Below are 20,963 nucleotides of genomic sequence, written 5' to 3'. Positions count from 1 at the left end.
CGATGCGGTTGAGGGTAAGTCCATAGGAAAGCATGACCTAATCGTCAGGTTATTGAGGAGTGCGAGAAGACTAAATCCTCCTCGCCCCACCTCTATACCCTCTTGGGACTTTTGAGCCTTTGCAGTCAGCTGAATTAAAAATCCTCTCGATGTAGACAGTACTCCTGATTGCATTGGCTTCCATCAAGAGGGTAGGGAACATCATGCCAGGAATTCAGGCCGGCCGATTCTCAGGTCATCCTGAGACCCCAGCTCGGATATGTGCCCAAGGTTCCTACCACTCCCTTCCGGGACCAGGAAGAGAACCTGCAATTCGTAAGAGTGAGGTCGTACAAATTCGTACGAATTAGCCACCTCGTAAAATACATATGAATTGGCCGTGAGATAGCGTTGCTTTTTACCTATGAATTTAAATAGTTTTCGGTTTATAATAAATTGTCCCTTATATGTTTATACTTGATGTGTTGTGCATCTTTTATGTTTGATGTATTTAATATGTATTAGATGTAAAAAAATAAAAATAATTAGATGTGATATTGTTTGATTATGTTAAGCACCTTGAGCTGCATTTTATGTGCAGTATGAAAGGTGCTATATAAATAAAGTTTATTATTATTATTATTATTAAAGCATTAAGCCCCAAGAAGCTGTTGTTTACTGTGAATTTAAGGGGCATTGTTAGCCATGACGCCAACTCGCCAAGCCTCAAAGTTTCATAAAATAAACACACCAACGCAAAAACTATAATTCTATTGATAAAAATATATATAGTTTTCCGCCAAGCAATGTAGTTCTTCAGAGGCCGGTTGCATAAACTGCTAAGATTAGTGTGGCGCGAGGCCGGTGGTGTGATTGCTGATGAGCGACACCAGCAGGCACCGGTCTCGTATCTCTCACGGAGGAGCAGAGGCATAAAAGGAGGAGCGACGATTGTGAAGGACGAGAGGACCAGGCCTGGACTGTTTTAATTAATGTTTTGTTTTATTATGTGTGGCGGCAGTCATCCGTGAGGGGCTGCCGTCTTTACATTCATTTTGTGTCTATTTATTTATTAAAGTCTTTAAATGTTCGCTGGTTCCCGCCTCCTTCCCATAACAACAAACTACGTTCCAATTAGTCTTACAAGTTAGTCATCAATTTAGTACATCAAGTTAAACTAAACAAAAAATTTTGCCTGTTGCGGAAATAAAATAAGTTTGAGTTTTTTACAGTTAACATTTATTTTATTTCAAGTAACAACAAAAATATATTTTTAATGGCTTTAGTTTTAGTTTCAGTTAACTATAATAACCCTAAAATGTAGTACATCCAGATTACATTTATACTACTCACTAATTACTTATTCAAAAGAATAACTTTTTTTCCTTTTGGAATTTCAAGTGTGAACACACTACTCACACTATTTATACTATAACATAATAGTGCAGAATGAGCAATTGAGACGCACTTGTTATTTAATTATTGCTGGTTTGCATACAGTGTTAGTAGTATACCCTGTGTGCTTTTATTGTTTTTTTGTTTTGTTTTGTTTTTGTGTGAGTGAGACATTTTGTTCCTGAATGAATCAGTGTTTTTGAATAAACGATTTAATTTTTATGATTCAACTGATTTTTAAATGATTTGGCAAAAGGCATGTGTGTTGTTTTGCTATTGTTCTGCTCAATGCAGATACCACAGTAAAGACAACAGAAAAATGGAACAATGAAGGCCTTGGGCACTGGAAGCAATCGTGTACCGAAGTAGCTTGAACGTCTGTGAATATTAACCTTGTTTATGAGTTCTGGCAGAACATCATTCTGCACAAATCCAGAGAATAATGAATAGGGACATCTGGACCTCACACTGAGATCGAGATGACAAATATGCAGATTAAGTCTGCTCACAGGATTGATAATTCAGCTTCAGTTGCAAAACTGATTTGAGAGATTGATGGCTGTTTTGAAAAGAAATTATGGATACCAAAATTTTTTTTTTTTACAAAGATTTATTGGAAATCAATTTATGTTGAGATCATGCTCTCTTTAAGATCCTCCTTTCTCATTTGATCTCTAGTAGAGATGCTGTTTCCTAATTGTTATACTCTGACATTTTTATTTATACACCTGACATTTTATAGAAAAAACTGGATGGGTAGATTAATGGGGTGGTTGCTAGGGTGTTGTGGGTAGTTGTTCTATGGTTGCCAAGGGATACTGGGTGGTTGCTAGGGTGTTGCTATGCAGATGCTATAGCAGGGGTGTCCAATCCTGCTCCTGAAGGGCCACTGTCTTGCAAAGTTTAGCTCCAACCCCAATAATAAAAAAAAACACACCTGACCTAGCCAACCAATGTCTTAGGCATACTAGAAACTTCCAGGCAGTTGTGTTGAGGCAAGTTGGAGCTCAACTCTGCCGGACAGTGGCCCTCTAGGACCGAGTTTGGACACCCCTGTGCTATAGTATTCTGGGTGGTTGCTAGGGTGTTGCTATGCAGTTGCTGGTTATTGTTAGGCAGATAATAAATGGATTCTGGTGGTTGCTAGGGTGTTGCTATGCTGTTGCTATGGTGTACTAGGTGGTTTGGGTGGTTGTGTAGCCCCTCCAGTTCGAACCGCCCGCTCTAAGCAGGACTTGAACCCAGGCCCATCCGCATGGGAGTCGGGCGCTCTAATAAGGAGGCTAAAGACTGCAGTTTCTAACGTCAGTCGCTAGAGTGCCTCTTGAGATCAGGGGAGTGAGGTTTACACACACAGCTCTCACTGGCCTATGTCTGTTACAGTTGCACAGTTGCTACTAAGGAGTTGGTGTCAAAAATGTTAGCCTCAGAATAATAATAATAAGAAATACTGAATGTTGGCTTTCTGAATTATTTTTTATTTTTTTTATAAATGACAAACAATATGCATACTGTTAAATTACTGTTTGAAGTAAAGACAACACTTAGATGCAAAACAATACTGGACCCCATTGACTTTCATTATATGGGGGAAAAAAATAAGACGTTTTTTCAAAATAAAATTTTTGTGTGTGTTCCACAGAAGAAATGTTGTTTGAAACGACATGAGGGTGAGTAAATGATGGCAGAATTTGTATTTTTAGGTGAACTATCCCTTTAATGCAATAACATTCAGACATTAGTAAGTATAGGTTAAATATCCAAATGCTTTTGAGAGGCACCGTATGTATTAGTAGATGTTTCTTTAGCTAACCCTATAGTATTTAACAGTTAAACCAACAAAAAAATGTCATGTTTTTTGTGTGTTTGTTCTTCTGTACATTTTATTCACAGCAGTGCAGGATAAGAAATCCCAGGAGGGCAAACACAATTTACAGCATATAAACAACTAGAGAAGAAATAAAACAGCTTGGCTTGTGCAAATGTCAGGAAGCCAGGGAGCAAAGGTCATCCTCCTCATCCTGATCTATCGACCACTGACGTCTGAGGATTCTCGAAAACCAGAACTTTGAAGTTGTAACTTCTACAACCCCTCAAAGCATCAGTGCTATAAAAAAAGAACACACCCAATGAACCGGCCCACCCTGTTTATACAGTACCACTTCTGTGTCCCCTCTGGGTCTGTCTTGTTGTCTTACTCATAAATGGCTGTTTGACGTGGCAGAAGAACACTCCAGTCAACAGAAGTGCATTGTGGATCTCTGGAGAGAAATTTGGTGTACAGCAACTATTTTTCTCACTCTCTCCCATTGTTTTCTTTCTATTCTGTGGGTTGTATTCTACTGAGAACAGCTTTGGTGTATGAAATGTATCATTACTTTAAACCCACCCTTAAAATGTAGTGCAATAATTATCTGACAAACAGGAAACATCAAGAAAAAAAAAAAAGAAAGAAAAAAAAGTTAGCTACAGGGCATACAAAATAATGGTTAGCAATCCCTTATCTCTTATTTCTTTCATGCTGCAGCCACAATTCAATTAAATGCATTTCAGAGGTTGGTTCACCAGCTGCTGTGCATGTTAAGACACATTTGTTTTGTTTTTCTTCTCTCTCTCCTCTCTCTTTCTCTCTTTTTAGTAGCTCAGGTGGAGCATATTTCTGTATTCAATCTACCTCACAATTTACCTGCCTTGCTATCTATCTATCTTCCTGTCTATCTGATCTTGATCTGTCTTCTTTCTATCTTCAAATTTCAAATTGAGTTGTACTCAAAGTACTTTATCTAGTATTATACTGTTTGCAGATGTGCAGTTTCTCAAGTAAAAAAAAAGAAAGAAAAAATCTAAACATGATTAACGAATTAGTAAGTAATAGTGCTCAGCTAAACTATTAGCCAATCAATACCTACTATTTTTTCATACCTCCTGGAGAAATAACAGAAATAGAATAATACTGATTATACATCATCTTAAACCCCAAACGTCTCAGTGCTATAAAAAAGAACACATCCAATGAACCGGTCACAGTTCCAGATGCCTGACAGTCAGTGTGCTGTGACCAGACACACACCACAGATGCCAGCAACCCTCAGGTTCTCTCAGCTCACTGCTGTTTGTCCAGATGCTTTGTTATGGACAATATGGCAGTATTGAGTGCAGCGCTGTTTTATGGCCGATGCTCCATGATATTTTACTGGAAATAATGCCTCTTAATGCACCAGTAAAAGTCCTTTCACCTTTCTGCTCGTCATCTGGATATGTTTATACTAATGGACTTTTTTGTTTCTTTGCTGTCTGTAAAAAAAATAATGAAAACATATTATGTGGTATGTGGCTATTTACACAGAATACTGTGGGTCAGCACAACTACTAAGCACAACTGCTCCTTTTGAATAATAACAGCATGTTACAGCTGTTTTAATATGAGCGCTTGTGGTTTGATGCTCATGTGCTGTAGTCAAGATTCATTACTGCTTTTTTTTTAAAGGTTTAGTTCTCTGTTTGTGTAGCAGTGGCTGGTTTCTTGAGTTAATCAGTGTTGTGATTGTTGACTACAATAAAAAAAACGACTAAAAACTGTAAAAAAAACCTGTAAAAAACCTGTAAAAAAAAAAAACCTGTAAAAATAAAATAAAAATAACAATTATATATATATATATATATATATATACACACACACACACACACACACACACACATACATATTGACAAATATGATAGTATAAAAATTATACAAAAATTACTAATAAATATAAGAGTCCAAAAATATAATAGTTTTTATATAATTTTTATATAACCTTGTTTTAGATATATATATTTTTTTTTTTTTTATTTTTTTTTTACACTCATAAAATACATAAATGCTGATCAAGAAAATATTTTTTGTTTCCATGTTGTATTGGTGTGGTAAATTGGAAATGAATATGAATTATCTGCAAGAAAGAGGAAGCGCTATAAGGGGGAATTGGAAGACATCAATTAATAAATTCATACATTCTAAATAAGCATCCTATTCCCTTGCAAATTGTATCTATAAATGAGAAAACAACAAATACCAGTTTAATAGAATTGGATTTTATGTCTGTGACTACTAAGCATCCTTCTTTTTTTTTAATCAAAACGTGGGACAATTTTCACCCTAACCCTCTCCATCTCCTGAAAAGTCATGCATAGTGCAGGGAGAGCATATTTACTCACGTGCATTAGATTGATCAGTCTACATACTTGCTCACAAATGATGCATTTCTATTTGTTTATGGTAATGAAGGAACCTTAATAATGTCTTTGTTGGAAATTGCACTCTTTTATTACATTATATTAATAAAGTACACTGAATCAGGGGTATGTGAGCTGACAGCAGGCCGGCGTGGGCCAAGGGAACGGGTCTTATTGACTGAATTAGAACAAGGATTGATGTGTTCATGCTTTCTTGGTCAGTGCTCAGCAGAAAAGCATCACGATTAAATCCAGAGCTTTCGGTTTTCTCATGCATCTATTATAAAAGTCTGAGTCTGCTGGGCCAAGTCAATACGCTTTATTTAAGGATTTAAAGCTGTGGAATTCTATCGACGAACCAGAATAGAGCTTTGCATCATTGTGTTGCTTTTAGCATTTTGAAGGTATTTACACTAAGTGGTTCTAAATTTGTGTCACATTAATGTCACAGGAAATGGCATCAGTTATATCATATCAGAAGGACGGGATGTATGTTTTGATTGACATTGTTTACCAAAATAAGAAGAACATTTTTGACAGTTAAAAAAGTTTTATGTTTATTGGTCAGAGGGGTGGGAGATATGACCAAAATCTTATATCACATTATGAGTAATTTTATTTCATGATCACATCACTACATATTTATATTTAATTTAGCTTTAAATAAGGTTTTTGTGATATAATTTTTTTTGATACCATTACAGTTTCATAATTCTCGTCACCAATTTCATTGTAACAAAAAACTGATACTAGCCTAAAAAAAAAAAAAAAAAAACCTTAATAAGTATTGTAAGTATTTAATTGTACAAAAAACGGTGTCTTCACTGTGTCAATTAAATATACATTTACTCTTATTAAAGTTACAAAAGTGATTCATTTAAGAGCAGTGAGTGACTTTCTCTTTGTTTTTTGATGAACATTAATGATACAGACAGCATCAGGATTATTAGGCTACTGTCACTTTAAGGCATGAATGCACAGATCCAATATACTGATAGACACACACTTTATTTCTCAACTGTTAACATTAAGACATAAATGACTGTGTTTATAAAGATAATCGGGTGTTGACTCGTGTGTGTATTTGACCGTTCAAGCCCAATTAGGCGGCAAAAAGAACTCAGTTATCATGCATAGAGTGGCTTCATGTTCGCACATCTCGCGAAAACCATCAGAAACCATCTCTCATACAGCGCACGTAAATACCAAAATATGTACTCTTTCGCTGCAAATTGCGGTTCAGCATTTTAAAATCACTTGTTTTTAAACAGCAATGCTTACTCATGCAAAATAAGTTTTTCGTGACGGCGCATCATGGCAAGGTCGCATGAGCGTAACCGTGATAGAGACGATAATGCAAAATCACTATGAGTTGACAAATTTCTACCAGTTATTCGTGTCTGGTATATCGCCCACCCCTAGGTCAGGGGCGTTCCAAGAGTACTGATATTTAGTAAAACATTTTTGGGAAGTTTCACTTTGGCATTAATTCAGAGCTCGACTGTGAGATTTCGTAATGACTAGCTTATTTTAGCTCTGGAATGACACATTTCTAGTTTTTCTTGGAAGTTGGCCTCCAGCTGGTATGCCAAGGTGCATTCATGGCATGTTGTAACTACTGTAACGATTCTGAACTGTAAAAAGCCTTACCATGCTTGCAGAACTTGTAATTACAACGTGTAAACTCGTACTTTTCCGAGAGCTACGACGTGTAACGTGGCCCCTCTACCACCTGACCACTGCAGATTTAAGGTGTGTTTGACTTGTGTTTCGACATCAGAGTACCACCAGAGTGATTCGAAAGCACACAGAGCTTTGTATTACGACGTGGCGTGAACACAGCACCACACCAGCCCTAGCTCCACAACCACCTTGACTTGCTCCAACTTGCCACATTCTTTCGGCTCCTCTTCCAGCCCTGGAGTTTCTCCAGGGTTTTCTTTGATTGTATTACTCTGTATTTTTTTTAAACTTGTTTTACAGTACAAATATCTTTGTACGAACATCCGCAAACATTCTTAAATGAAGATACATGAGAAGCAAAATAAGGTATTAAGTCTTGTTCTCTTAAAAAAAAAAAAAATCATCATTTGAAGTTGCTTCACTCCAGTAAATAACAATGGAGCTAAATATGATATTTGTTATAGGCACATACTTTTTGTGGTGTTTGATATCATTTTAAATGTGTTAAATGGCTGATAATATTCTACAATTATTGTTAGTTAATGGAAAATGAAAAGGAGTCAATTTAATCTTAAACAGGAATTCAGAGCCTGTTCAAATACCCAAACTTGCAGTCTTTGACCAATTTCCAGAGTTTTGGCCAAAGTGTTTCAAGACTTAACCAGTTTGTGATTGTGGTGCTTCATTTGCAAGCGTTTTATAAATACATATCTCTGCAGTCTCTGCTACAATAAAATGTGCAATCTTACATTTAAAAACCAAATTATATGTAACATTCACTTAATTTAACTTACACTGGAAAGTTTTCCTAGACATGATGCCCCAAAGGGATGTTAGCAATATTTGGATTTAGTGTTCGTTAAGTGTACACTAGCGGTCTTGGCCACTTGAAAGCATGTAAACATAACAGAAAGTGCGCAAGACTGTCCCAGATCTGAAAAATTCCAAAGTGCTTAGCTACACTTAACACACACTAAATCCACACAATGCCTGTGCCTGTAAACGCATGCTCTTTTGAGTTGGTACTTACCTTGAATAAGTAATTCGTTTGAGATTGCTAAAAAGTACATTCTGTATAGTATGAATTTGTTTAGTATGAATGTAATCCAGATGTATACATTCGCAATGTTGTCATTATCGGCCTATATTGTAACTGTCCCAGCTATTTCAAACCAGGCCTGCTACAGAAGAATGAGGGGGGAATCAATCTTGCACTCTACCCTACCGGATACTGTGTTTAGGGTATGCATGAATCAACAAAAGACAACAAATAAAAAGAAAATCTTTTCTCAGCATATATTGAATTTTTACATAAAACAATTCACCATAGACACCAAACAAACAAACTCCAACATTAAATAAATCACACAAAAAGTATTGGTGTGAGTGGATGAGTGTGACACGTCCCATAAAGATTTTGACGAATAATGGGGTTGATAAAATGAGCAGTCTTTAGAATGAACAGTCTTATCTGCATTATGCAAATGGTAGGAATTTATGAAAGGAAGTATTTGTCCTTCTGGTTGTAGCCCAGGAGTCTTTGAATAAAATCCTTGGGCAGTTGCCCCCATGCACCCAAGCAAACTCCCAATCCAGCACTCAAGGGCAATGTAAGTCACGTGTAATACAAAAATCCTCTACAAAAGAAAACTACTCATTAACATTTTTACAAATTCTTCACCAAAGCATACACAAAAGATGAAATATAAGAACTACAAACTCACGGCTGAGCAGCAAACTAAACATTTCTCAAGCCAGGATTATTGGTGAGAACAGCAGATACCATTGCTGCGTTCCAGTCCAAAATTGTCATGCCCTTCACTCGCTAACTTCCCTCCATCTCGTTCACTCGGATGTACGTCATTGCTTACGTTGCACGAGTGCCCACTACTGGCGGAAACTGCAATGGGCTGAACTGGAATGTCCTAAGCCCTTGATCACTTGGAATCAGCCATGGAGTTGAATTATTATTTTAAAAAAATTCCCTTTAATAATTTGTTTAATTCAGCATCCAGTTGTTTGTTGTGGTGGTGATTAGACGAGATTTGTGGTGACGTCACAATCGTACTGCATTGTAGGACATATAGGGGCCTGAAGTGTACATAGGAAGTAGACTCGCTCCCTCGGTCAAAATCGAGGGAACGAGGGTCTGTCCATCTAAACTTCCCTCGTCCACTTCACGAAGTGGAACGCACTTCAAAATGACGGCAGGGATTCCCCCGAGGGGAAGTGCTTAGGGAAGTTCGCAAGTGCGTGTCTAAAAGTGGACTGGAACGCAGCACATGTGGTTACTCACACTGAATCTACCTCTTACTCCTCTACTTCCTCTTTTATCCATAAGGTATAGGTGCTACTGGTGTCCCCTAGTGGATGGGATGAACATAGCACTGACAATAAGAACAAGTAAACAATGTGACAGACAGTGACTTGTTTCAATATAATTTGGTTTTAAAATGTATAAATTTTATTGGTGCAGAGACTGTAGAGGTTATATTTGTTTGCAAATGAAGCACCATAATCACACATTGCGTCCCCTTGGAATTATAAGGTTCTATCTGCGTTCTGAGCAGTTTTGAGATATTGAGCTTTAAAGTTTTTGCATTCCATTCGACTGTGTAGAAAGAACCTTTTTATTTTCTAAATAAAAAGTTCCAAAATGTACACAACTTAAAAAACAACATCACATAATGTAAAGAAGTGGTCACAGAATAAGAATATGTGAATAACTAAATTTTGACAAAAATGTCAGATAGAACCTTATAATTTCAAGGGGACGATTGGTTAAATTGTCCCTTGAGTAACCGAAAGTCATTAAACTCTTACGTCTTCAAACTTTAAACACTTGTTCAAGTCTTCACACCCATTTGACCACTTTGACCAAACTTCGAAAATACTTCATGTAAATAGACAAGTGGCAAAGACCGCAAGTGTTGGTATTTGGACAGGCAGACCCAAGTTCTTTAGCTAGCGTTAGCATTGCTGTAATTATGTACTTTACTTCACAATGCTGTTTACTGCCATGTAAATTACACAAGCTATGTTTCCATCATCATCTATTTTTATGCACATTTTGAAGTATTGCATCAGAGTGATGGAAGTGCCAAATTTAGAAGGTAAAAAAAAAAAAACTTTAATTCACGCCGCTGGCAAAACCAGCAATGCAGATTTGAGAGGTGGCGCCCCGCCAAACCTCGCCAGAATCACGACTTGCTTTACGGCACAACGTCACATACATCAACAACATGAAGCAGCCTCTATGGAAGACACTAGCACTCATTTCAGATGTGAATCATGGCAGAGTCGACAAAGAAAGCGCGGTCGGAAGAGTCAAGGAAAAGAAAACGAGAAACTGACCGCGTGAGGAACCCGCGGTCACTCGTTGGCGAGAGCTAAAAAGCAGCAAAGGATGCAACAGCGATGCTGACCTGGCGTTCTTCTCGATGGACTAGTAAGTAAATCTCTTATTTGTAAGCTTGCGTTCTATGTTTTATGTTGTTGCGACAGTAACGTTAAATACAAGTAGTCCACAGCGACTCTAGGGGTCGCTGTTTGACAAAAACGGAAACTGCATAGTATGCCTTTAAAACCACGTTACTAATCGGCTGTTTTCGCTGATGGTGTTTTATTTACTGTTGGTTACTAGGTTATCAATACCACCATCATCCACTTGAACAACTGGATACAAACAATACAATACAATACAATTCGCATTTGTTTTTTGCGAACTTTGAAAAAATTTGGATGGAAACCCAGCTACTCTTAGTTAGTTTTAGATACTGGTCTACTGAATAATATACTTACATGTCCAAAAAAAAAAAAAAAACAGCAACTTATGCGCATCTCTACTCAGGATCTTTCCACCTTGTGTATGCCTGTTTACGCTTGTGTTTAGTCTTGCTGTCTTGTGGCTTCACATGTTTTCAGCTTCTTCAACCATACAGGTAAGGATTCTCATTGTCTCCGCTGGCAAACCAGTCTAATACCTGTTCATGCGCTTTGCATCACCAGACAACACGCTACTAGAGTAACTACAGAGGTGGCAACCAATGAGCATGAGGATTCGCTCTTAAAGGTACAATATGCAAGAATTTTTGCCGCTAGAGGGCGCTACATTCCAAACAACAACAACGGCGTAGCTTGATGACGATGTGAAGGAGCGTGGAATGATGGGAACTGTCGTTTTAAACTCCACCGTGGATGTAAATCAGTCAGACGGGAATCGAAAAATCATGTTCATGGATGAGGCTAAGTTCTATTTTTATAAATGTTGCGTTTAATGACATGCTTTTTGTGGCGAGGGGGGCGTGGTTCAGCGCGGTCTGTAACGGGAGAGAGAAGAGACGAGCAAGTAGATCAAGTGCAAAGTATTATTGGCGTGGAGAGCTTATAAGCCGCGCTGGAACGAGAGACTGGAGAGAAAATTGGACGCAGAGAAAGAGAACCGGTGGATCCGAGCTCTCATTTTTGAACTGTTTTGTGCCGTCGCCACGGTGAATGCGCGTTGTGCGCGGCTTTTGTTTGTTTTGCTTTATTTTAATAAAGTAGCCTACGAGTCCCAGTCACGCCGACCCCTGTCTTCTTCCTTCCTGACTCTTAAACCTCATCACACTTTTATTTCATTAAAATGAATTAACCGCAAGAAAAGTAAGGTTTAATACTAAATTGGTTATCATAGATGTTACTGTATTTGTTGAATTCATTGTTGTGATAACGCTGCGCAGTTTTACGTGTTCTAAACAATTGTTGTAAAAGTACATTCGAACATGCCCACATCATTTGCCAAAATACTGATTAATCTTTATGTATAACACATGCTATGTTTATTTACATGGCCATAAACACCAGACGTGATAAACAATGTCAATAAACTAAACACAAATCTAAAGCAATAATACTTTCCTTACATAAACATAACTATTACCGAATGCTACATTTGGAAAATATAAAATTAAGCATGCTTTGTCGACAGAACCAGCAGCAATCGGTAAAGAATAATTGTGTTCCATAACGACAGCACGAAACAAGCTAAAGTTTGTAGCTTGATAGACGCTACAACTACAACTTCCGCATTTGTCCAGGACTCCACGCAGTACGAGCGGAAACCGAGGGTAACGCGGATATGACGCAATTGACTGGCGACTCCCAGCTCCCCCCTGTTCTAACGCCCCGTTTCCTTGGATAAAATCGCAATTTTCTCACGATTTAAAAATAGTTGGAAACATTTGGGATATTGTAAGTAATCAACTTAACAAAATATATAACACTGGCCTTGAGATTTTGGGATATTTTAATGCAAAATTCTTACATATTGTACCTTTAAGTTTATTGAATCACCATAGGTCACTTAATTTCAACACAATGGCAAAACACATTGAATTGCACCAAAGTACTGAATGCACCTTTAAATGGTAGAAATACACATTTTGTCCTCTGAAAAAAACGTAAAAATCTATTTAATAGAGGTATCTGTATCGGTCTCGACATTTGTGATATTGGCCTGATAGTAGTAAGCCTGCTGTATCATATTGAAAAAAGTAGCCTGTCGTCCATTTCTGCGTTGTTTTGAGTAAATACTTGTCAGTTTTAGTAGCCAACTTGTTAATACTGCAAATATTGCTGTTAATAACAAAATTATATATAACATCACAAACCATTATGGTTTTGATAGAGATTATCAATATGTGGTTCCTGTACATGTGTTTGTATGAGTTTGTGGTTTTTCAACATCCATGAACTGTTAAATAAAACAGACATAAAAAGCACTGACTTGGAGTATTTTTCATTCACTGATGGTTCTAGGTTTACACTGCAGGTGTTGGAAACTATTGAAACATTGTAAATAAAGTACCAGCTTTAGAGTACATTTGTACTCTCCAAGTGTTAAATAATGAGCGCTGCAAATGTTCTAGGTTTACACTGCAGGTGTTCAAAAGCACTGAAACGGTGTCAAAAAGGGCTAGTTATAAGAGTACATTTGAACTCTCCAGGTGTTCAAATGTAACTATTTTGAGAGTATATATTTTACACTTTTTACAGTGTTCACTGAACACCGAACTCTTGGACCTATAAATACACTGAAACCAGTGTTCAGTGTACTCCTATAGAGTACATTGAACACTCTGATTTTTGCTGTGCACCACTGTAACAACAAATCCAAGAATTTAACTTGTCACAGGCACTGTGACATTTACATGGGGCTTTGTTCTTTCTCTCTTGGTTCATTCAAATCTGCCTCATTACAATGCTGCTAATGTTTAGTTTTTTCTTCAGGTGATGGTTTATGAGCTTTTCATTTTAATTTACCTGTGTGTGCATACTATATGTACTCCAATGTGCATTTAACTATTTGGATATATTTCATAGAGTATTTCCTGTAAACTGTCTAATAAAGAAAAATCGCTGAAGACAGTGCTGTCTTAGATTAAATGTACCACAGAAATAAAATAACGATAAACTAAGCAAAACTTAGGAAGAACAGAGTGCATTTGAAGCCTGTTGCGGGATCCAATGGTGGTGAACGCAGAACAAGACAGAACATTGCGAAAGAGTTTAAACAGAGGCTCAACAAAGGGGCACTTAGCTATAATTGAAATCTCTTGATAATAGACTCAATCTACAGGCCACAAAGCTACTACAGCACATTTTATGCACTCATTTAAATGATTTGCCATTAAGCTGTCAACACTTGGGTATGGGCTTGATCTCCAAGTTTTTTCTTCTTTGTCAGCGTTGATGTATAAACATTGGCTGTACCTGAAAATGTCCGATTTTCAATTAAACTGCAATGTCAAAACACTCTTTTACTTTGTACTTATAGCTTTTTATATTGTAAAGTGAGCAAATATCATGTCAACTGCCATCTGTCTTCTACAAAACCAAGAGACCAAGCCTTGGTAGCGGCCTGCGTTGTGTACCTTCTATTCTTACAATGAGCAGTTGTGTATTTGAACCAGACATTTAATGCATTTAAATTACTCTGAAATACATCCACCAGTGAATAAAGCGTCTCTCGGGTACAATAAGACAAAGCAAAAGAAAAAACGCTGTCAGTGTTCTGTGATCTTAAGCCTTTGAGGAAACAAAGTGACACAATGCTTCTGTTGGTCGGCTCTATTCTTTCATTTCACTCTCATGCCTGCATCAGCTTGCAAATGCTCAAAACTACTTTAAATTGAGCACAAAAAGCAGAACCGCACAGATGGAATTGAAGCTTTAATTTGGGATCTGATCCAGACAGTTCAAAGCCTCTTTTTTTGAAGCAATAATTGCTTTAAAAAAGAGCATTTCTGTTTCATCCGTCATTTCAAGGGTGATCCAAGAGATTCAAATACTTACACTTCCATAAAAGAGCAAAATATTTGAGTCTATATTGTGAAAAGATGACTTAAACCAGATGTTCTGAGGATTATGACACAGACATATTTTTAGACAAAGAAACTTATGTCCGGTAATTCTCCATGGAAAATTACAGTCATGCTTGCATCCTGCCAAATCTTAAGGGGGCTGGAGGCTTGGAGGAGTGATATAGCTGGCCTTTCGAGTCTATTTCTTGTCAGGGTCTTTTCAGTTTTATGCGGTCAGCCCTTTCCATCAGCAAGGCTTAGAATAGTTTCTTTTCAATAAGAAGGCAATGTTCTTGTCTCTCTTTTTCATGAAATGCTCTTTACGACAAGCCTATTTTAAGTGATATCGAGCATTTGCCTGAAAGAATCTGTAGTTAAAGAAGATCTAAATAAAGCATGCTCTCAGAGTGGTGTCAGCAGTCTCACAGTAAGAGGTCATTGAACTCTGACTGGGTGACTGGGTGCTACTGTACCCTTAAATATATCTCTTCCACATAAGAATTGCTTTTCACTTATTACCGTGACCTGTGTGTATCTGTGTGGCTCTCTAGTCTGCGCAGGGAAAGAATGCAACACAATAGTGGTAAGACTGCAAGCTTTAATTAACTTGAATGTGGGAGGTGTTCAAATATCCTCGATCCCTCAGGCTTGGGACAGGGGTTAGGGTCAGGTTTGGGTCACTTTCATTAGCAGTAGGAACGTTTTGAGTAAACATAATAAAGAGGACACTGTCGTTTCTTTACTAACTCCTGAGTATGCTGAACTGTCCACACAAACCGCTGTTTTCAAACAGTCTATCAACATTAATGGAGAAAGTCAGTCCTAACAAGCATCTCTCAATGTTTGACGCCATCTAGTGCACACTGTAAGTATTACCACAAAGATGGCGATATCCGAAATCCTTATCCCTGTCCTTTTTCGGACATTGTTTTGGTCCCCGTGAGTAAAAAAAATTGCTAGGGGTAAAAAGTGCAGAAGAAGAAGAAAAGACGATTTATCGATATGTTTACATCTCAGATATCAATAAAACAGCTTGAGAATAGTATCTCACTATTTACCTCAGACGTTTAGTGTCGACAGCAGGTTTTCACTAGAGACATAAACTCTACACATTTATATGCACATATACTTAATAATGAATAGGCTAGATATATTGTGTCTCAATGTCTTGAGAGATGTGTGTTTAAATACATTTGTCATGAAAACAGGTTATGACTGATAGCCACTGTTTAAATGATTATGTTTCAAAAATGAATAGGAGTATAAAATTAACTTTAATATTAGATTAAGTTAATGCAAAACCTGCCTTATGTGAAAATGAAGTGCATTAAACATTGCATTATGTCAGGGTTTCCCAAACTAGGGTTTAGGAAGGAACTGCAGGGGGTTCGTAAATTGAGGAAAAGCTAATCATTCATTAATCGTAAAATATTAAATGAAAATAAATAAGTTTTTTTTTTTTTTAAACAATCAAAATAAAATACTTACTAACAAAAATATTAAATATTGTATTTGTTTATGCCATGTGGGCTCCCAATTTTCCATGCAATTATGTCGCCTGACCAGTGGCTGTTTGCAATTCCACAAAACTGGAAGACTTTCTGAACATAATCAAGAGGCTTTTTTCTTTTTCTTTTTTTTTCTTTTTAGAAAGGAAAATTTGAAATATATAAAAGAATAATTAGCGAGGATCAATGAATTCTGATACTGCACGACCATGTTTAAAGATGAAGTAATCGTGTAATCAATAAAAAAGCAATTGCAGTCTGATTATAAGTATTTTAAAATGTAATAATCTAATTAAAACGACTTACATATAATCAGTTACTACACCCAGTATACTGTCCATATGCATATGACTTATATGTCTGTTTGTACGGTATTAGTCCGCTCAGACATTGTTGTTTGCTTAATGGCTATTAGGTTTTGGCTAGACAAAGGTCTGTTGTTCAGATGCATATGGTCTACAAATAAAACACAAAGGAACAGTCCAAGTCCAGCCATGAGTTGGATCTCTGTGTGTGTGTGTGTGTGTGTGTGTGTGTGTGTGTGTGTGTGTGTGTGTGTGTGTGTGTGTGTGTGTGTGTGTGTGTGTGTGTGTGTGTGTGTGTGTGTGTGTGTCCTGCTTGTTCATAATGAGTGGTTTGTCTCGTCTGTTAACTAATTATCTCTGTGCGCTGGTGTTGAATGAAATTTGACTGCAGACGGCATGGATCTTCTCCCTCCTCTGACTCTCCAAATGGACTCAGTAATGGGATGATATTCTGATCATTCTTGTCTCTGCTCATCTGGAACATCAGGCTAATGACTCTGATTGGGTCGTGCCACAGAGAGTCATCAAACTGCCCTGGCAGAACTCATTCACACTCAAATATATCGTCCCTTAAAGGTATAGTGGAGGATTTTCCCGAATTTTAGAAAAGAACCGCCCTCTCCACTTTTTGAAAAAATGCACATGCGCAACACTCTTCCTGCTCCCAAGAGGGAACGCCTATTAAACGTGTGCATGAGAGAGCGTGACTTGTGCCAGGGCTAGCATCGCTAATCATAGCTTACATTAACTTTTACTAGCAGTGATTTTAAATGGATTTCTCCAAACAGCATGCCAAACTTTACCTGTTGAGTAGAAACTTCGCGACTGAGGCATCAGTGGGAAGCCCAACCTGTGCTTTTAGCGCACGCCCGCGTGTGAAATATTCTCCCCAAAACACTCTGGTCTTGTTTCTTTCTTCAGAGGCCTTTCTCTTCTTGTCATACAATTTGTAGTCACTTTTTCTCTAGCGACCCTCAGACATTTTGAAAAAACCCGGTGAGAACGGCGAGCTTCAATGAATGGCTGAAACCGTAGCTCACCACATATACACCTGAAAGTGCGCATGCGCAGAAAGCGAAAACTACCTAGGGACGAGCACGTACGACGGCCTTACGTAAACATATCACCAGAATGATTGACAATTAGGAGGACCAATAGTCTTGATGATCCACCCGGAAAGAGAAAATCCTCCACTATACCTTTAAGATTACTATTTGAAAGGTTTTAGGGGAGACTCAGGATGAAAGTAAAACCTTTTGTTTGAGCATCAGTAGTCCAGTGTTTGTTTGTGATATATTTCTCAAATTTGATACGTAGCCACATTTGTCTGCAACAAAATATAACTCACTAGGACATGTAAAAAAACTAGAAAAAACAGTGTGTGTTGTTAATGATGTGAAATATGATTACAATTTAAAACAACTGTTTTGTATGTGAATATATACAGTGGGGAGAACAAGTAAAGTATCTAAAACAAAAATCCAGAAAATCACATTGTATGATTTTTAAAAAATTTATTTGCATTTTATTGCATGACATAAATATTTGATCACCAACCAACCAGAAAGAATTCCGGCTCTCACAGACCTGTTCGTTTTTCGGATAAAATTGTAGACCTGCACAAGGCTGGGATGGGCTACAGGACAATAGGCAAGCAGCTTGGTGAGAAGGCAACAACTGTTGGCACAATTATTTAGAAAATGGAAGAAGTTCAAGATGACGGTCAATCTCCCTCGGTCTGGGGCACCATGCAAGATCTCACCTTGTGGGGCATCAATGATCATGAGGAAGGTGAGGGATCAGCCCAGAACTACATGGCAGGACCTGGTCAATGACCTGAAGAGAGCTGGGACCACAGTCTCAAAGAAAACCATTAGTAACACACAACGCTGTCATGGATTAAAATCCTGCAGCGCACGCAAGGTCCCCCTGCTCAAGCCAGCGCATGTCCAGGCAAGTCTGAAGTTTACCAATGACCATCTGGATGATCAAGAGGAGAAATGGGAGAAGGTCATGTGGTCTGATGAGACAAAAATATAGCTTTTTGGTCTAAACTCCACTCGCCGTGTTTAGAGGAAGAAGAAGGATGAGTACAACCCCAAGAACACCATCCCAACCGTGAAGCATAGAGGTGGAAAAATCATTCTTTGGGGATGCTTTTCTGGATGGGCCATGAATCGCGATATCTCGGCCAACAACCTCCTTCCCTCAGTAAGAGCATTGAAGATGGGTCGTGGCTGGGTCTTCCAGCATGACAACGACCCGAAACACACAGGGCAACTAAGGAGTGGCTCCGTAAGAAGCATCTCAAGGTCCTGGAGTGGCCTAGCCAGTCTCCAGACCTGAACCCGATAGAAAATCTTTGGAGAGAGCTGAAAGTCCGTATTGCCCAGCGACAGCCCCGAAACCTGAAGGATCTGGAGAAGGTCTGTATGCTACAGTGTGTGCAAACCTGGTCAAGAACTACAGGAAATGTATGATCTCTGTAACTGCAAACAAAGGTTTCTGTACCAAATATTAAGTTCTGCTTTTCTGATGTATCAAATACTTCTGTCATGCAATAAAATGCAAATGTATTACTTAAAAATCATACAATGTGATTTTCTGGATTTTTGTTTTAGATTCTGTCACTCACAGTTGAAGAGTACCTATGATAAAAATATAGACTTCTACATGCTTTGTAAGCGGGAAAACCTGCAAAATCGGCAGTGTATCAAATACTTGTTCTCCCCACTGTATATAGTAAAGTGTAATTTATTCCTGTGATCAAAGCTGAATTTTCAGCATCATTACTCCAGTCTTCAGTGTCACATGATTCTTCAGAAATAATTCTAATATGATGAGTTGATGCTCAGTTAACATTTATTATTATTACCAATGTTGAAAACAGTTTTTTACATTTTTATTTCAGGATTCTTTGATGAATAGAAAGTTCAAAAGAACAGCATTTATCTGAAATAGAATGGGGGGGGGGGGGGGGGGGGGAATAAATAAAACAAATCAATACTTTTATTCATCAAGGAGGAATTAAATAGTTCAAAAGTTACAGTAAAAACATTTATAATGTTACAAAAGATTATATTTAAAATACATGCTGTTCATTTGACCTTTCTATTCATCTAAGTAAAAAAATAAATAAATACACAACTGTTTTCAACATTGATAATAATAATAATAATGAATGTTTTTTTGAGCATCAAATCAACATATTAGAATGATTTCTGAAGGATCATGTGACACTGACACCTGGAGTAATGATGCTGAAAATTCAGCTTTGATCACAGGAATAAATTAAAAAATATTTTAATATGAAAACAGTTATTTTAAATTGTCATAATATTTAACAAAATAACAGTTTTTGTTGTTGTTGTTGTTGTTGTTGTTTTATCAAATAAATGCAGCATTGGTGAGCAAAAGAGCCTTCTTTTAAAAAACATAAAAACATCTTACTGATCCAAAACGTTTGACTGGTAGTGTACATGCAATACATTTCAAAATTACAAAAGTTTGAATTGTTTCAAATGATGATGCAATAGACTAAACGACTTCAAGCATTTAGGCTACTAAAAAAAGATCACGTTGACACCAGTTGCAAGCCACTATAAAATCTCTCTCTGAAAAAAAGTTAATTCTGAGGAAAAAGTCCAGCATCATTTGTTTGAAAGAGAGGCGCTAGGTATTTAAAAGTTTGATATTGTGTCTAATGCAACGAAATTCTGTCATTCCCCTTTTAAAGCCACTGGATAACATCAATTCTTAAAAAAAAAAAAAGTACCACTAGATGTCACCAGAGTACTGACATCTCCTAGAGAGCTCTTTATATTGTGATAAGGAGCGATTAATGGGTTTCTCATTATTTCCAAAGAAATTAACATTGCTTCTTTTAAAGATTTTTTATTAATCAACGTTATTCTTTAGTTAAATATTCTGATTTAAGTTTAACTGGAGATACATTTTCAAAGTCAGGCTACATTTGCATATTCTTATTCATTCAAAGTCCAGTAGCCTATTGTTAAAAATAATAGGCTACTAATAATAGTAGGCCTAATCAATGTTACACTTTCAACAAATAACCTAATATAAGGTTAGGCAAGTTTTACAAAGGTATACAGTATTTGCCTATTCCTGTTAATTCCAGTCATAAACGCATATTAATATTAAAAGCAAATTAATTGTATGAAATACAAAAATGTGTTTAGCTTATAGGCTACACATTAATGCAATAGCTAACAGTTTGATTTTCCAGTGAATAAAATGAATTCATTTTCATAAACGCGTCCTTACAGGAACTCAAAATAACTGCGATAGACCGACAGAAGTGGCTTTCAATATGTATGTGGGCGGGCGTGCAACTCAGAGGATATTCACTGATTTTCACTCACCTGCTATTTGACAGAGTGGTCAAAAGTAGGAGGTCTCCTCCATAAAATAGAGTTTTTTTTTTTTTTTTTATAAAAATGTCTAAATTACAGGTCAGGAAAATACACCTGAGGATGAGGACGTGAAGAGGGCAGCGCTCCTGAGATCGAGGGAGG

General features: G+C 37.3%; 1 protein-coding gene across 1 annotated transcript in view; it reads left to right on the top strand.

Moving 5' to 3' along the window:
• The window catches only part of pcolce2a (procollagen C-endopeptidase enhancer 2a), a 118,902-nt gene that overhangs the window by 86,309 nt on the left and 11,630 nt on the right, over window positions 1–20,963 (top strand). The gene's annotated exons all lie outside the window — the stretch shown is intronic.

Source organism: Leuciscus leuciscus, assembly GCF_965113295.1.
Source record: "Leuciscus leuciscus genome assembly, chromosome: 6".
In the NCBI taxonomy this organism is placed as follows: domain Eukaryota; kingdom Metazoa; phylum Chordata; class Actinopteri; order Cypriniformes; family Leuciscidae; genus Leuciscus; species Leuciscus leuciscus.
Note: the sequence above shows the minus strand (reverse complement) of the source record. Positions and strands in the feature narration are given on the sequence as shown.